The following is a 16,234-nucleotide window of genomic DNA, read 5'->3' on the forward strand; positions in this document are numbered from 1 at the left end:
CTCCATGAGGGCCTGCATGCGGAATCGCCGGTCATCCCAGAGGACCCAGCTGTGCCCCAGAGCCTGGAGCCAGCAGCACGCAACAATCCCTTGCTGAAGACAGGAGCTGGATGTGAGGGGATGGGCGGGCAAGCGCGTAACTAGTGAGTGAAGCCATCGGGCATGCCCGCAGCCCGTACCAGCTCGGCTGGGAGAGGGAGCGGCTCTGAGCGCGCCCAGAGAAGGCCCACCTGGCCCCAGACCCCAGCCTGCACCTTCCCTCCACCGTCCACTTTCTGTTCCAGGTGTGCAGCTGTGCCCTGGCCTTAGCTGAGAGCAAGACTCAGCACTGTACCTGCCAGGGACTTAGCCGGTGTGTGCTGAGCGCTCAGCCTTCCCCAGGCCTCCTGCTGCCCCTTCTCCAGCGACCCAGCCCTGCCGTCCATTCTGGCTGGTCTGTCTTGGCCAGTCACTGTGATCTTTCTAAAGAACAAGTTTGACCACAATGTTTCAAGTTTTCACCAGCTCCGATCATCTCTGGAAAGGATGAAACTCCAGAATAGGAGCTAACAAACTTGTACAACACGGAACCCGTGACCCTCACAGCCCAAAAACACACCAGTGCCCTGATAACATGATAATGAATGGCCAGTGCACCCATTCTACAGGTGAGGAAAAGTGAGGTATAACTAAGCAGTTAAGTGGTGAACTCAGGTTAAACAGTATAATAGAAGTTGTGATCAGAGCCAAGATGAAGACAGGTATGCCCACACAGCCTCTCAGGAGGCTGAGGCAGGAGGATCACCTGAACCCCAGTTCAAGGCCAACCTAGCAACACAGCAGGACATCATCCCCAAAACTAAAAATGAAATCAAACTGACCAGGCATGGATTCCCCTCCTGACACTGTCCCGTGCAGCCCTTACATCAGCTCTTCAATGCAGACCTGACGCCGGACTCTCTGTGCCTCCGTCTTCACATGTGTGAAACAGGGCTCACAGCCCTCTTCAAAGCTCCACTGTGAGACTCCGGTGATATACGTGTGAATGCGCTCAGGGCGGAAGTGACTGTTCTGGGTCAGAACGCAGCCGCCGCGGCCTCTGGGGAAGACGGTGTGTTCAGGTGAGGGACTGGGTTGTGGAGGCATTTGAAGACCTCAGCCTTCCCAGCAGTCAGTGGCCAAGATCTTGGAGGGGCAGGGGGGGGGACGGGGAGGCAGACACAGGGGTGGGCTGATAGGACTTCCAGGACAAACCAGTTCTGGGCAGTACAGAAGGAACCCAGTATGGGACCAGGACACCAGCCAGGAATGGCAGACAGGTGTGCATGACAGCAGGATGGTGGGGAGCGGGCCTGCAGAGGGGCCACAGCCGAACCCCTCCAGCCCGTGCCCCACCAGCCTGTGCCCCTCCAGCCCGTGCCCCGCCAGCCTGGACCCCGCCAGCACTTCTTTCAAGCAGTGGCAAGAGGTGCCAACCAATGGGCATCGCTTAAAGGGCATTTGCTTGCTGGCTGCAGTCTTTCCTGGGAGGAGAAGGCAGGTATCCCCACCATGCGAGACAGACAGGTGATGGGCAAAGGGGTGCTGGGCGCAGGGGCGGGTGTGGGGGTTTAGAGATTGCACACCAGTTGACTGAAGTTGCCAGCTGCAGCCACATAAATTGTGCCCCGGCCCAGGCTGGCGTCCATTAACATGAAAGATCCCATCGCACTTACAACCTCCCTGTCTGTACGGCGACAGCAGGTAATTAAAACAATAATTGTTTTCTGATGTTGCTTCTGCCGAATGATAAAAGCTTCCAGTTATTTTCCTTCCACAGGGCGCGGGGAGGGGGGCTGGGGGAGGGTCTGACCTCGGGACACTCGGCAGAGTGGGGGCAGGGACAAGGATGTTTGGGAGGTAAAGAAGGGTGTGGAGAGCCTGCTGGAGGCTGTCACAGAGAGGCCTGGTTCTGGCTTACACAGGCATGTATAAACACACATATATGTGAACGCCTGTGTGCGCACACACACACACACACACACACACACACACACACACACAGGGCCCTGCAGGCGTGTCCTTCGTGCCTAACCTTTAGCAGCACCGTGGGCCTCCCTGGAGAAAGCCACACACCTTGGAAGCCCCAGGAAAAGAGAGGAAGATTCCCAACCAAGAAGGCTGTCAACCACACAGAAAGTCTGCCCAAAGCACTGGGACCCTTCACAGTGGCTCGTGGTGCACCCAGAAAGGGAGACACGGAGCACCTTGGCGGTGACAGGGAAGAGAACCAGGCTGCTAACACACCTGCTTCCCACAGACACGCCATCATCTGTCACTCCCACCTGCCATCCCTCCATACCCCCACACAGTCCTAGAGCAGGAGAGGTGGCCCAGTGCTTAACAGCACTGATTTTTGGAGGACCCAGGTTCAAACCCCAGCACCCACGTGGGCAGCTCACAACTGTCTGTAACTCTAAGATCTGACATTCTCACATAGACATACACGCAGCAAAATCCTATTGCGCAGAAAATAAAGGTAAAAAAAAAAAAATCCACAGTCCCTGTCCTCAAGGAACTTAAGCTTTAGTGGAGGGAGTTATAAGATAAACAAGTGAGCACCTCAACAAAGCAGGCCCACCCCTTGCTGGTGACAGTAGGAAGTGGGGGCTGCTGGGAGCTCGGGGAGTCCAGGACGTGAGGCCAGATGCACACAGAGATGGAGAAGGTGGAACCCGAGGCCCCAGCACCGGACCTGAGATCCTCAGGCTCCACCATGTCCCCTCCATCGCCCTGTACCCACCTGCCTGCCTCTGCCACACTCAGCCTCACCCCAGGAAGCCTGGGGGGTGAGGCCGGAATGGCAACTACTCACACAGGCAACAAGAGTGATGTCATACTTGGGGACTCCCTCACCTTGCCTCCCACTACCCAGCAGCACACCACTCTGACGCTCAAGACAAATATTTCTTAATCACCAAAAAAGAAATGAAACGATTTCACGTGAAAATGTTAATGTATTCGTGATCACAGCCCTGTACTGTGTCTGACAAATTAGCACCAGCCCGCCGCATTGTTGGTAGCTGCATTTATCCTGGGGATGAGACACATACATACATACATATGTGAATGCACGAGCACACACACACACACACACACACACACACACACACACACACGAGCACGCGCGCACACACACACACACAGGGGGATGAGTGGAGGGGTGGACAGGGCAGCTCTTGGCTAAGGGAGGGGGTGGCAGAGGGTGGCCCAGAGGTCAGACAGCTCACTGTAACCTCACTGCCAGCTACAGGGCCACAGTCTCGGCTGCCCTCCCATGCCAAAGCTGGACCATGATGCCCGCACCAGGCAGGGCTGGCTGGTCTTGCAGGTCGGCCACCCACACACTCAGGGACCAACAAAGGAGTACACTGTGAGGTGAGAAAAACAATTTTACAGGAATTCAGTGTTTCAGAGATACGCATCGGGATGTCGAGAAACAGGAAGCCCGTGCTGCCAGTGGGAAGATAAGGTGGTGCAGGGGCCAGGGAAGCAGGTTGCGGTTCCCGAGCCTATTCAGTGCAAGGGCTGCCTGACCCAGCAGCGCCGCTCGGGGGGGGGGGGGGGTGCGCCCAAGGGAGTGCAGAGGAGGCGTTTAAGCAAATACCAGCACAAAAATGTCCAGAGCAGCATGGCTTGCGATAGCCATAGGTGGAAGCAAGCCATCGCAGATTTAAACAGCACTTCAGCCTCTGGGGCCAGAGAGCAGGAGGCTGGCTGTTTACTCTAGACCTTGGGCCGGTTCCTTTCAACTCTACTGTATAGAAGATGAAGCCATGACCTCAGGGCAGAGTAATGAAAAGCAGAGAGAAGGAAAGGAAGCAAGGAAGGGAAGAAGGAGGGAGGGAGGAAAGAAAGGAGGAAGGAAGAAAGGAAGGAAGGAAGGAAGGAAGGAAGGAAGGAAGGAAGGAAGGAAGGAAGGAAGGAAGGAAGGAAGGAAAAAAGAAAGGGAAGACAACCTCGTCAGGGGCCTCTCTCCCTTTCCCCCACTTTTCCAGTCTCCTTGGTCAGTCTGTTTCTTTCTCTTGCAATCAACTGCCGACCTCTGCGGCCCCCCACCTCCAGCAGCTGTGTTCTTCAGCATTCTCTGGGGAAAATACTCCAATGACAGCCATCTCTGCAGAGTCCTCCTGTCTGGGCAGGGAGTGCCCTCTGGCCTTCTTTCTCCTTGGCCCGGCCTGCCCACCTTTTCTGTTCTCCTTTTTGCAGGAATTCCCAAGTGAACTTTATGAAGGCAGGAATGCAGAGGTGCTGTGAGTTACCCAGAAGTTAACGTTTTGGGGTTTGGTTCCTTCCCTCTCGCACATCATATTTGGTATAAACCACTTGCCAGTCTGTGCTGTCAGAAAACAAAAACTCGTTTCTTTAAACGCAGCAGGGCCATCGAGATGTCTCAATGAGTAAAGACCCTTGCTGTGAAAGCTGGACTCACACCCAGGGACTATGGCTGCCTGCGGGGATGAAGACCCTGCTGTGGGGTGGCCTCCATCTTATGTCACAGAGGCCACAGGCGGCAATGACAGCCCACAGGGCCAGGGCCAGAGAGACGTACAGCAGGTTTGTCAGGGCTGGGAATACAGGGCTGGGAATATGGAGGAACAAGGTGGCAAACGGGGTCTTTCAGGAAATGATGAAAATGCATTTCATAGAGGCCACAGCCACTCACTGTGTATGTACCGAGAGCCGTCTGACTGTGTACTTTAAAGTGAGTACTTTTTTCACCTCAATTCACACACACACACACACACACACACACACACACACACACACACACACCGTTCAATAGATGTCTGTAAGCTATTTTGTATGTTGGTATTTGATACGAGGAGGCAGGGGGACAGCGGCATCCAGAATATTGCTTGGCAATCCAGAAGTTCCAAAGGGCTCAAGGGGCCTCCTGCTTGTGTCCCCTCCTGCCCTCTACCATCAGCCCCGCCTGAGGCCTCATGATCAGCTCCATAATAGTCCAGGCCCAGGCCCTTCTTTCCATTGCGTAACCCAAGCAGAGGCGTGTCTGGCCCTGGGCTCAAGCTGTGACACAAAGCAGACCGCAGAAACAGGCCTTCTGATGTTCTCAAATCGGTTAACAAGATCAGATGTGGCCCAGAGGAGCGCTCAGTCACTCTGATTCTCCACTGTGCCTTTCCAGAAGTAACAGTGGCTTCGGGTAGCAGTGCGCACAGGCACAGCCATTAAGCGTGCTCTTCATCTGCACGGTTGCACGTTCAAACCAGGGCACACCTGCTGCCGTGCCCCACAGGTGCCTCCCTGGAGTCCGTCCCTCCTCAGCTCAAAGGCTTGGTCACCTGTCTCATCTGTGACCCCGACTGTACCCCCATCCAAAACACGCATGCTCACAGGGCCCCTCTGCCTCCTTCTGCTAAACACAAATGTTCCCCCTTATTCCTCTGCTTGCTTGGGGTCTTCAAGCTTAATGTGAGCTCTGCCGGGGGGGGGGGGGGGGGGGGCGGGCAGCCGCCTGGCTCACTGTGCTGTGCTGCCTAAGGGAGAGCCTGGCACACACACAGTAGAGGCTCAGCACACACTTGCTTAGTGGTGAAGGTGTGCCCAGCCCTGCCCCTCAGTCTGTCCATTCTTCCAAACAGCTGAGGCTGGGACCTGGCTCGGAATCCACCTCAGAAAGAGCCTGCGTGTGTGGTAAACCTTAGCAGCCACGCCTGTCCTGCCCTCTCCTGCTCAGCCTTTTCCCCTGAAGCCCTGAACAGCTTCCATTTGTTCTATCTCTAATATTTTTTCCCTTTCTAAAAGTTCCCAGTGGCCTCTATGCCCACACACCCTTCCGGCTCACTAATGCCGGCTTTCCTCCCTGGCATGCTTCCGAGCAACGGCCCCCGGCCTGTGCAGCACAGCCTCCAGGCCTCAGCTGTCTGCAGCCCTCCCTCACCACTGCCCCCGGCCTCCAACTCCTCCCAGTTCCCACCGGTTGCTCTCTGATCTCCTCCAGACTGTCTCGGGATCTCCCCACCCTTAACCTTCCTCTTAGCAGCAGCGGTTCCCCAGAACCGTCCTCAGAGCGGGGTCCATGCTCTGGACCCACAACCTGCTTCTCGTGACGGTCTCATATCTGTGCTGAATGCCCTGACTGCATCTCAGCGCCAGTCTCTGGGTATCTGAGCACCAGCTCTTGATCAGGAAGGGCAGGGAGGAGCAGGGAGATGCGAGCATGTCACCTGAGCACTGATGTCGAGTGAGTGCTGTGCACAGGTCAGGGGTTAGACAGGGCAGGGGACTGCCTGGGCAAATTAAGGACACAGGTCTGTAGGGGCGCACAGAGCCAGGAAATGAGTGCGAGAGGGGTGCATGATACCCTGAGACACGGACAATGAAAGCACACAGGGCGGCAAACAGGCACAAGGGCCCTAGGGATGATTCCCGCAAAAGTGACGTGGGCCTACTGTGGCTCAGAGCTTTTAAAAAAGATTTGTTTTTATGAAAGTGTGTGTGAGAGAGAGGAAGAGAGAGGGAGTTACAGGTGGTTGTGAGCTGCCAGATGCGCTGGGAACTGAACTCGGCTCTTCTGCAAGCGCTTCATGCACTCTTAGCTGCTGAGCCATCTCCCCAGGCTCCAGCTCAGACATTTCCATGTATCAAGAAAAGCCTGTGATCTGATTTTTATACAGGGTCTCTATTTCTCAGAACGTAATAGCTGCTGCTTGGGACTGAATGCCCTTACACAGGCCCCTGGACGCCTCTGGGTGGGGACTTTACCTTCCTCCTGGATTCGGTATCAGGCCATTTTGGGGTGCAGACCCAGCATTTCATCCCTCAACGTAAGTATAAAGCAGGAAGTTCCTTGACTGGGCTTCAGAAGTTGTGGGATCAGCTCACAGGACTGAGAAAGCTTCAGGGACCAACCTCTGAGGCCTGGGAGTTTCCAGGACAGTCTCCTCTTCTGCCTCTCCTGATCTTCCCAGGCTCTGGCCTCAGTCTCCTCATAGTGTAGGCTTTTGCCACACAGGAGGCAATGGTCCTGGCCCTCTGTCCAGCCTGCTAACTCCTCCACCTCCACCTGAGAAGCTCCTGATCGACCCGGACTGTGGCCACACTGGCTCAATCACTGTGTCCAGGGTTTCTTCTGTGGTTTGGGTCAAATGTTTTCCTGAGAGGGAGCTGGGTCCTCCTAGCTGACAGTCCCACTACAGCACACTGTCAAAGGGGTGCAGAGGTACAATGTCCAGAGAAAGCATGCTAAGGGATCTTCCAAGCCCCGGAAGTTGGGATGTCACACCAATAAGCCCAGTTCTCTAAGGGAAGAATCCTCTCAAGACCAGGGAGGCTGAACCAGCTGGGCGGTGGTGGTGCACGCCTTTGGTCCCAGCTGTCAGGAGGTGGAGGCAGGTGGATCTCTGAGTTCAAGTCCAGCCTGATCTACAAGGCAAATTCCAGGACAGCCAGAGCTACCTAGAAACCCTGTCTCAAAAAACAAAAACAAAACAAAGCAAAACAACAACGAAGACAACAAAAGAGTAAATCCAGCTTAGCTCCAACACTCCTTCCTGTTACCAGTGCCACAGAGTCCGAGGCCACCAGAGCATCCTTGGTTTCCCTGCTGGGCCTTGGTAGGGTCTTCTGCAAACATACCCACTGCCAAGGCCACCTCTGTCATTGCTTGTGAGAACCAGCTGATCCAGACATCTGCTCTGCAGAGAGCAGGCCACTGTCCCCTGGGCCACATTTAACGAGCCTGGCCTCAGTTAACGAGCCTGGCTTTCCCTCCCCAGTCCTTAGGAGGACTTCCCTCCCAGGACATGGCATTAGGTAAGGACAGCGCTGGTACAACACTCAGCTCAAGAGCTAGTGTCGGTGGCTTACGGTGCAAGTCCACACATAAGCTGGCGTGGGGTGGGGTGACCGCAATGGATCCAGAACTCTTAAGGCTACTTCCCCAACCCTGCTCCCCATCTATTCTGTTACTTACATGGCCTCCCCAGGCTCAGGGCTCTGGATCACCTTTGCCTGCTCCCCTTCCTCGGCCCTCACCGCCCACATGCAGCATCCTCATCCCCAGCATCTCCCACATCATCGCTCCTACCCCAGCCTGGCTGCCTGCTCACTGGGGAGGGAGGCTCTGTCATTTCTTGCCTGGATGACTGCGGCAGCCTCCCGGCTGGTCTCCTTGCCTCCAGCCTCTCTCCGCTGCCATCCATCCTCTGCGCACCACCAGATTAATCTTCCTTAAACACTGCTCACTGCCTGTCACTCCCCAGCGCAGAGACATGGCCAGCTCTGTTGCTGGCTGGCCCCCCACGGAACCGTCTGCTCTAGCAGGCCTCTCTCACACATGCCATCTCCAGGATGGCCTGTCCCTCCCTCCCTCCTTCTCTCTGGCTGCCACAAGCTGAGATCCTGGCTTCTGTCACTCTCTGAAGCCCCAGGACATCAAGTGGTCTGTCCTTTCCCAGCCTCCCTTGGCTCTTAGATGTGCCACCTCTCTGCTAGCCATCCTGGGGACCAGCCCTGGCTTCTCGGCTATCACAAGTCATACCTGGCCAAGTCACTCTGCATGACTCATCCCTCACCTCACCAGCTCCCTCCCAAGCCCCCTCATAAATGCTCGTCACCCCAGAATGAGCACCTTCCCAAGATGCCAGGTCTTGACACATTCTGACTGTTTTGTCAAGCAAGACTCCATGCCCCACACATACTGCAGGAGATGGAAGCTAAAGAGCAGACATGTACAGCTGCTGACACAGCCCAGCTCATACCCACCACACATGTGCTGTGGGCCAGCACAAGGCTGCATGTTCTCTGAAGCACTCGCTCCGTGCTGGCAACTCTGTCTGTAGGCGTCTTCCATCACCCATGTTTTCTAGGTGAGGAAACAGGCACAGAGGGCTTATGTAACTTAACTCAAGCAGGGTGAGGTGCCGGACCCAAACCAGGAACTCCAGACTGACTCTCTACCCTTGGCCTAAGAGGAGTGGCTCCAGGCCAGCAGCAGCCAGAGGCTCTGCAAGCAACGCCTGGACATGTCCTCTGCTCGCCTCTCACACTTCTCAGGGCTGAGGTCAGCCTGGTGTGCACCCAGGCCCAGGAGAGCCAACTGTGGTAACTCGGGACTTCTGCACGCTCACTGGCACCACCGGCACTTGAAAGGGGCCATGGCGGAAATATTCACATCAGGAAACTTGTCTGGGACCCTGTTGCTGAGTGCTGACCACTCTTAGAAGCTGGTCTGCGTCTGAAGGGAGGGGTCTTCAGAAGACTAGGTGTCTGTGAACTGGACCCCAAAGAACTGGAAGGAAGTTTCTGGAAAAGTGTTGCTCAAAGGCAAGCTATGCAAGCAGGCTTGGCTCTGAACAAGATACCCAGTGTGAGGAGGTCAAGGGCTGTGCCCGGGGGGGGGGCTGTGTGGGCACTACCCAGGGACCTCCAGGTGCCCATGTGGCCCACAGGGGATGCCAAAGGCACCCAGGGGAGGTGGGGGCTTACGAGAAGAGGATCAAGAGAGGCAAGAAGCCCTGGTGCTAGGAAGTACTAATCCACCTCCGGCTTTGCTCCTCGGCCGAGTCAGCAGGGTTAGGAAGTAAATGGGCAAAGAGGATGGCTGCTTCAGCCCGTGCGTCCCGGATAAGAAGCTTCAGGGCGCAGCAAGCCATCCCGGTAAGAGGATAGTGGTTCTGTGGCTTAGGCCCAAGCAACCGGCATCATCACAGCCTCTGAGCAGTGGCTCACATGTGGGCAGGCCACCCGAGATGGACCATGAAAGGAGACTGGGGCATTTGGGGGTGTCTGAGGGAAGAATGCTCGTTCCCCCACCCCTGACCTGGGCCTTGAGGATGCTGTGGTCTTGGGAGCCCCTGGCAACAATGGAACACCCTGGCAGAGGGTACTGGGGAATGGCATCAATGCCCAAGAACTGAGGTGATGAGCACTCTTGCCATGCTGTTCTCTTTGAATCCAGCCATGCCTGAGATCAGTTATATCTGCCATTAAACTGCCTATTTGTGCTTAAATGAGAGCTGGCTTTTTAAATTTTTGCCACAGATGCCCCGTGCCCCCCCCGCTGCTCAGTGCTGAGGCACTGTTAGCCTGACAGGCTCCTGGGAATAAGGAGGATGGGGAGGCGCTCCTGAGAACACACGGATAAAACATGGCTGAGTCGGCTGGAGGTGTGGCCAGGGAGGGAAGCCCCCAAGGAAATGCCCAGGAAGGATTCTACCTCGTTATAATAAAGTCATTTTGAGTAGGTCCCTTTGGCTCGAAGCTCCAGGGCATAGCTGAGAACCAACTCCCTGTAATCATAGCCACCTTTTCCAGGTGTGAGAGACAAGGACATCAGGTGGGATCAGGCGGCAAGATGTGAACGAAACAGGTGGGAAGAACCACACAGCGCCAGGGCCTCCTGCCTCCTTCCACCAGGCCTGGGATGGGAACGGGGGGGGGGGGGACTGTAATGTGGTCACAGCTGCCGCTGTCCCCCCCACAGATGGGGCTGAACTCATCTGCCTCGTGGACTGGTTTTGATGAGATCTCAGGCAAGCCTAGCGCTCACCACCATTAGGAAGTCAATTAAAAACAAAACCAAAAAAGCCAAACCAAACCAAAACCCCGGTGGTTTCAGTCTATCTCTGCCCTCCTCTTCCCGCCCTAGAGATCTCTCTCAGCAGAGGGGGAAGAGCGTTAGGAAGTCAGCGGTGTTTGCACGCACCTTTTATCCTGGCAGTAGAGAGGCAGAGGCAGGAGGATCTCTGTGAGTTGGAGGCTAACCCAATACACAGAGCAAGTTAAAGGACCGCCAAGAGGTGCGTAATGGACAGAGCCTGCTTCAAAAAGAAACGCATTAGGGCGTCAAAGATCTGGTTGGGGTTCCAGCTTGCCTAGGATGCTGGGTTTTGGAGCTAGCCGCCCCTGCCTCGTCTGCAAAATGGGAATGATGGCCCCCTCGCACAAGAGACGCTCGGATAGTGGGGGGCATCCTCCTGCCCCGCGTCTAAGGGGTCCGGGCAGGGCAGGTAGGGGGCGGGTCTGTAGCCCGGGCCGGGGCTGGACAGAGCTCCCCGGCGGCAGCCAAGCGCTCAGCCGGGAACTTGTTAACAGACCCCCGAACAAAGAGCCGCTAATCCTGCGGGCGGCCGCGGGCGGGCTGGCGGGCGGAGGGATCCCGCCCCTTCCCGGCTCGGCCCCAGCTCGCCGCGCATTAATTAGGCCGAGCGGGGCGGGGACCGCAACGCAGGCCTCCCGCGCCCCTAACGCAGCAGCTAATTGCATCCCGGGCTCGGGGTCTCTCTGGCAACTGTGGGCCACCGCCGCCCACGTGTCCCGCAGACTGGCGGCTGGAGGAACCCCGCCCACCCAGCCACCTTGACAGTCGCGTCGAGGGGAGGGGTGCACGGGTCGGAGGCTGCGGGTCGGGTCACACAGCGGGCACCGTCACGAGAGACGGCGAGAGGTAGCAGGGAAAAAACCGCAGACCTGGGAAGGTCCTTCAATGCCTCCGCTTCGTCGGGCTCCGCCCCAACCAGGAGAGGGTGGAGTCTGCCCGGGGGCTACTCCCCCCACACGATCCCGCGTGGACTTGCCAGGGAGGGACACAGAGAGTTCACGTTCCAACCTGGCTTTCGGGTCAGGTGGGCTACCGCGCCAAGAGTTGGCTTTCCAAGGAAAACTGTCCCTCAGGTACATCAGTACAGGCAGACTCCCCAGCTAGCCCTTCATTCCCCAATCAGCCACACACTTGCCTGAAGCTCAAGGTGACCCTGAATCTTCTAGAGAGACACAACAGTGACATCCAGACTGAGGAGGAACCCGGCGTTGGGGACTCACCAGTCAAGGCCATGGCTCGACTCTGGTGCTCCCACTATGATCCAATTTAGAGGCAGGGTTTTCAGGGTTCCTCCCCCATCAGTGGGCCCTAAGACATCCTACATGCTCTACAGTCTTCTGTGGGGAGCAGCTGCCACTCAGGCCTCCCCAGAATCCCCTGAGTTTCTGTGCCCCCCCCATCTTAAACAGGATTTGACTGAGCCAGTCAGCAACCACACCTGAATATGGCTTCTGCATGCCCTGCTCTCTACATGTGACCGGCAGAGAAACCCAAGCCAGACCTACCCTGGCTCAGCTCCGTCCTCTCTAGACAGCCTGACCGCCCCCCCTTCCCACCCGGCACAGGCAATCACTTTCACTCACTAGGTGCCTCCCAGGTGCTGGCACGAGCCTCCTGTAAGATGAGACCTTTGTGGATGGAAACCAAAGAGGCACAGGGGAGAGCGGAATCCAGGCGAGGATTAGGAGGCAAGGCAGGTGCCAAGGGCACAGGTCTCGGGAGGTGCTCATGAGGGTTGCTGTGTACTTGGCTATGTAAATTTGTGCCCTCAAGCAACCCCATGACTCCTGGTCCTGGCTCAAACCCAGGCCCCTGAGTTTGCCAGTTGCCCAGCTACCAACTCTATCTTCCCGGGATATGGGCTCTGGGGTCAAGTCTTCCTGTGGCCTTTGACATCAGTGTCTGAAATGGGGGCAGGCCTTGGACACTAGCTAGCATCCTGACCTTGGGGGTCTCTGTTAATCACTGGAGTTATCCACCAGCTGCAACAGGACACAGCTTCCTGGTTTGGGGACTGCCATTCTTCATAGATCCAAACTTTGCCTTATAGCCATCTTTGGCTCTGTCTCAGAACCCACCTGGCTCCCAGGCAATGCAGGCAACCACTGCCAGGGCTGCTGGTGGTACTGGCAGGTATGAGCAGTTCCTGGGGGAGCCTGCTACTGAGTGCTGAGTCCAGACTCCTGAGGCAGTTTCCCTGGACATCAGCTTCTGCCTGGGGCAAGCCGTCAAGTTCAATCCAGACAGTCTGAGTGATCACACAGCAATGGCAAATGGCAGAGGCAGGCCTAGACTCACACCCACCCAGGGCTCCTGGCTGTATCCTGTACATCAGAGATGAAGTCAGCAAATGATCCCAGGACAGCATGAACCAAAACTGTCTGAAGGAACCCGCCAAATGACACTCTTGAGCCCAAGTCTGTGAGACACGTATAGAGCAGTCTGAATACAGAGTACAGAGTTCACCCGAAGCCTCTTCTGTCCTATGCCTGGGCCCTGCTGCAACTTCACACCCAGCCCTGTCCCAGCTCTGCCTGCAACGCCAGGGAAAATGGGAGGCGGGAGGCAATACGCCCGAGCACCCGCAGGATGCTGCAGTCCACTCGGGGTGCTGCTACCTGCCCATCAGCTCGCTACAATGAGGCCAGAACAAGCGACCCCAGACCCCAGATGTGAAGCAGGCTGGTAACAGCTGCTTGTTCAATGACGTGTAGCTTGGGTCACTCCCTAACTGGTAGGCGGAGACTGGCACTCCTCTGAGAGAAGAGGACCCTCATGGGGAGCACGCAGAGAAAGGAGGGACTGGTAGGAGTGAGTACAGAAAGCTAGGCTTGTACCTGAGTGTTGAGGAACACTGGGGCTCAGGGGCGCAGTTGTGAGGCCCGACGCGGCTCAGGTATCAACTATATTTGCACAAGAAAACATGACTGTGAGGAAATCAGTATCAGGACAAGGACAGCACAACCCGGGAAAGTCCTGCAGGCCCTGGAGAGCCACAGCCAGCCTTCTATCTGGCTTCCAGGGGCCTTAGTCTGAGAATGGGGAGGGGGGTGAGGCAGGTGAGAGAGAAAGGAGCTGGGCACGGAGGAAGCAAAAAAGGCTATGTCACACGTAAGGCTGAGCTTGACGACTTGGTGACAGATTAAATGTGAAGCGTGATGGAGAAGGAAGAGCCAAGGGAGATAGTAAGGTTCCCGGCCCCTCCAGGTGAGGGATGGCAGCCATGACAGGGCCCCTGGGAAGAGAGGATAGTGGGAGCAGGTTGGCTTGGTGTGAGAGGACCTGGCATTTGTGGGCACAGAACAGGTTCCTAGATAGCAGCAAGGGGGCCTTCACCTCAAAGAGCTGTGAACCCCAAACTCTAGCTTAATCATGGCAGCACCAGGCAGGAAAAGGGATGTGACCCAGGCCGAAAGCAGCTGATGCTGATCTCTGGGCTGGAGTTTTCACACCTGAATCAATACGAATCCTGGCCTTCTGGAAGAAAGCCTTTCCCAACCAGGGGAAGAGGGAAGACAATGGGCCAGGGAAAGGTCACGCCCTCTCCTGCAGCACCTAGAGCAGCCCACCCCGAGTGCAAGAACCAAGAACATGGTGCCCTCTGCCCTGGAGTGATGGCCTCCTCCCCGGGCCTGTCAGCCTAGAGTGAGGGTGGGCAGAGTCCAGCAGCCCTGGTGATAGGAAGAGAAACAAGGACAGTGGTAGAGCCTGGCGCCTCAAAGCTCCCAGTTCCCAGGAGAGCCTGGCCCCCCATGATCCTCCTCCATAGGAGGATGGGGTGCCTGAGACAGACCCAAACGGTGAGAGTCGTATGTGCTGCTGCGCAACTGGCAGAACATAAAAGGGACAGCCTGGTCAGACAGGTGGGTGCCTGGGTGAGCAGGCACAGGCAGGGTTCTGCCCAGCTGCGTTTGGGCCGAGGGGTGGCTCGTGTGAGTGGAGATGTGAGATACTGGGTGACAAAGGATGGACGGCTGGCTGGAGGGCGGAGTCTGCAGGGGCTCAGCCATGCTGCCCCCCGCCCCCATGCCATGCCCCTTGGCCTGCCTGGCTAATCATTTTTCTCCCAGCCACTCACAGACACATTTCTCACCAGCTGCTGTTGCCAAGGAACTGAGCCGCCAGTGCAGGGGTGCAGGGTCCTGGCAGGGGAAGCCTGCCCGATATCTGTCCACACTGTGGCCTAAGCCTGGAGGGGACAGTGAGGTAGGGTAGGGCCACTCCTACCTTCACACCCTTCAGCAGCTCCTTCCACCGTCTTGAGAGTTAGTACCGGGGACACTGCCAGCCCTGGGAACCCCCAGGCCAGGCCCCGCCCACGGGCAGCACAGTTGTCCACTCCCATGGCTTCTCAAGATGCCATGCTTCATTCCTGATTTGGTGCCCTAACCTGTAAGTGTCTACCACCCGACTGTAATGCTCACCCGTGCAACAGCGCACACTCACCTGACCACACGCCTGACAGCTTCACCCGTGAGGCCACACCAGTGGCCCCCCCCCTCCGTCTACCCAGGACACACGTCGTTCCACAGCCTTCGCACGTGCTCACGTGGGAAAACGCAGCTCTGACCACACAGCCCTCTCACACACAGCCAACTCAGTAAACATTTCCTGGGCACCTATTCAGCATCCCTCGCCGCCTCCCCTCGCTCCCCAGCTCATGCCCACGGCCAGCCATGCAACTCACAGCCCTAACACGGAGGTAGGACACGAGTACACAGCCAGGGACAGACAGCTCAACCTGAGGGTCCCCAGGATGAGAAGGGGAGGCCCTGGGAGGAAGGGCTAGTTAAAGTGAGGGTTTAGGGTGCGGCGAAAGGGGAGGAGGTAGGCAGGCAGGACAAGGCAGAGGCTGGGGCACAGGGTGGGAAGGGCGGTGGGCAGTAGTGAGTGAAGGGTACAGGGTGCAGGGACTCTCCACAGAGCCCACCATCAGCCCCACCACCAGGTCCTTGACGGCGCTCTCGTCATTCTGGATTAGCAGTTCAGGAATGCACACCCTTAGGATGGACCGTGGCCTTGGCTGCCCGGGGAGCAGCATTCCCCCCACAGGTTCTGGGGGCACCAAGCATGGAGAATAGAGACTTGCTAAGGCACCTTCCCCTTACACAGAAGCTCAGTGCTGCCAAATCCTGGGGGAGGGGAGATTTGGGACCCCCACAGCTGAGCCAGGGTGCAGGCTCTGGGAGAGCAGACAAAGCCTTTCTCCAGGCCCCACACGCAGGAAGGTGCGCTACAGGCTGGGCTGTGCAGGTCAGGGTGGACAGCACCACAGGCCGGGAGACAGCAGGGCTGTGAGTTTCTGAGAGGTTCTCAGAGCCCGCCAACCAGCAGCCAACAGCAAACAACTCCCCCTCCCGCCTCCACCGGTGAGGCCGGGAGCCACAGACCATCACAGGGGCCCCGGCGCTGTGACTGTCTGCCAAAGCTGGGACTGTTGCATGCCTCCACGCTTGAGTGTGTGCGTGTGCGAGCCTGTGTGGCGGGGACGGAAGAGGACACTGTGTTCTAGACGTGGGCAAAGGCCAGGTGCCAAGGTGGGAATTGTGAGTGGCTGTTTGGGGCAGTCCTACCTTAACACCACCCCCATCCCCGGGCCCGGACACACACACACACACACACACACACACACACACACACACACACACA

The 16,234-nt window shown here is 57.0% G+C and overlaps 1 protein-coding gene across 4 annotated transcripts in view; it reads right to left on the reverse strand.

Moving 5' to 3' along the window:
- Unc5a (unc-5 netrin receptor A) overlaps positions 1–16,234 on the reverse strand; it is a 52,822-nt gene that overhangs the window by 35,831 nt on the left and 757 nt on the right. The gene's annotated exons all lie outside the window — the stretch shown is intronic.

This window comes from Psammomys obesus, unplaced genomic scaffold, assembly GCF_907164565.1.
Source record: "Psammomys obesus unplaced genomic scaffold, mPsaObe1.curated_primary_1811, whole genome shotgun sequence".
NCBI lineage: Eukaryota > Metazoa > Chordata > Mammalia > Rodentia > Muridae > Psammomys > Psammomys obesus.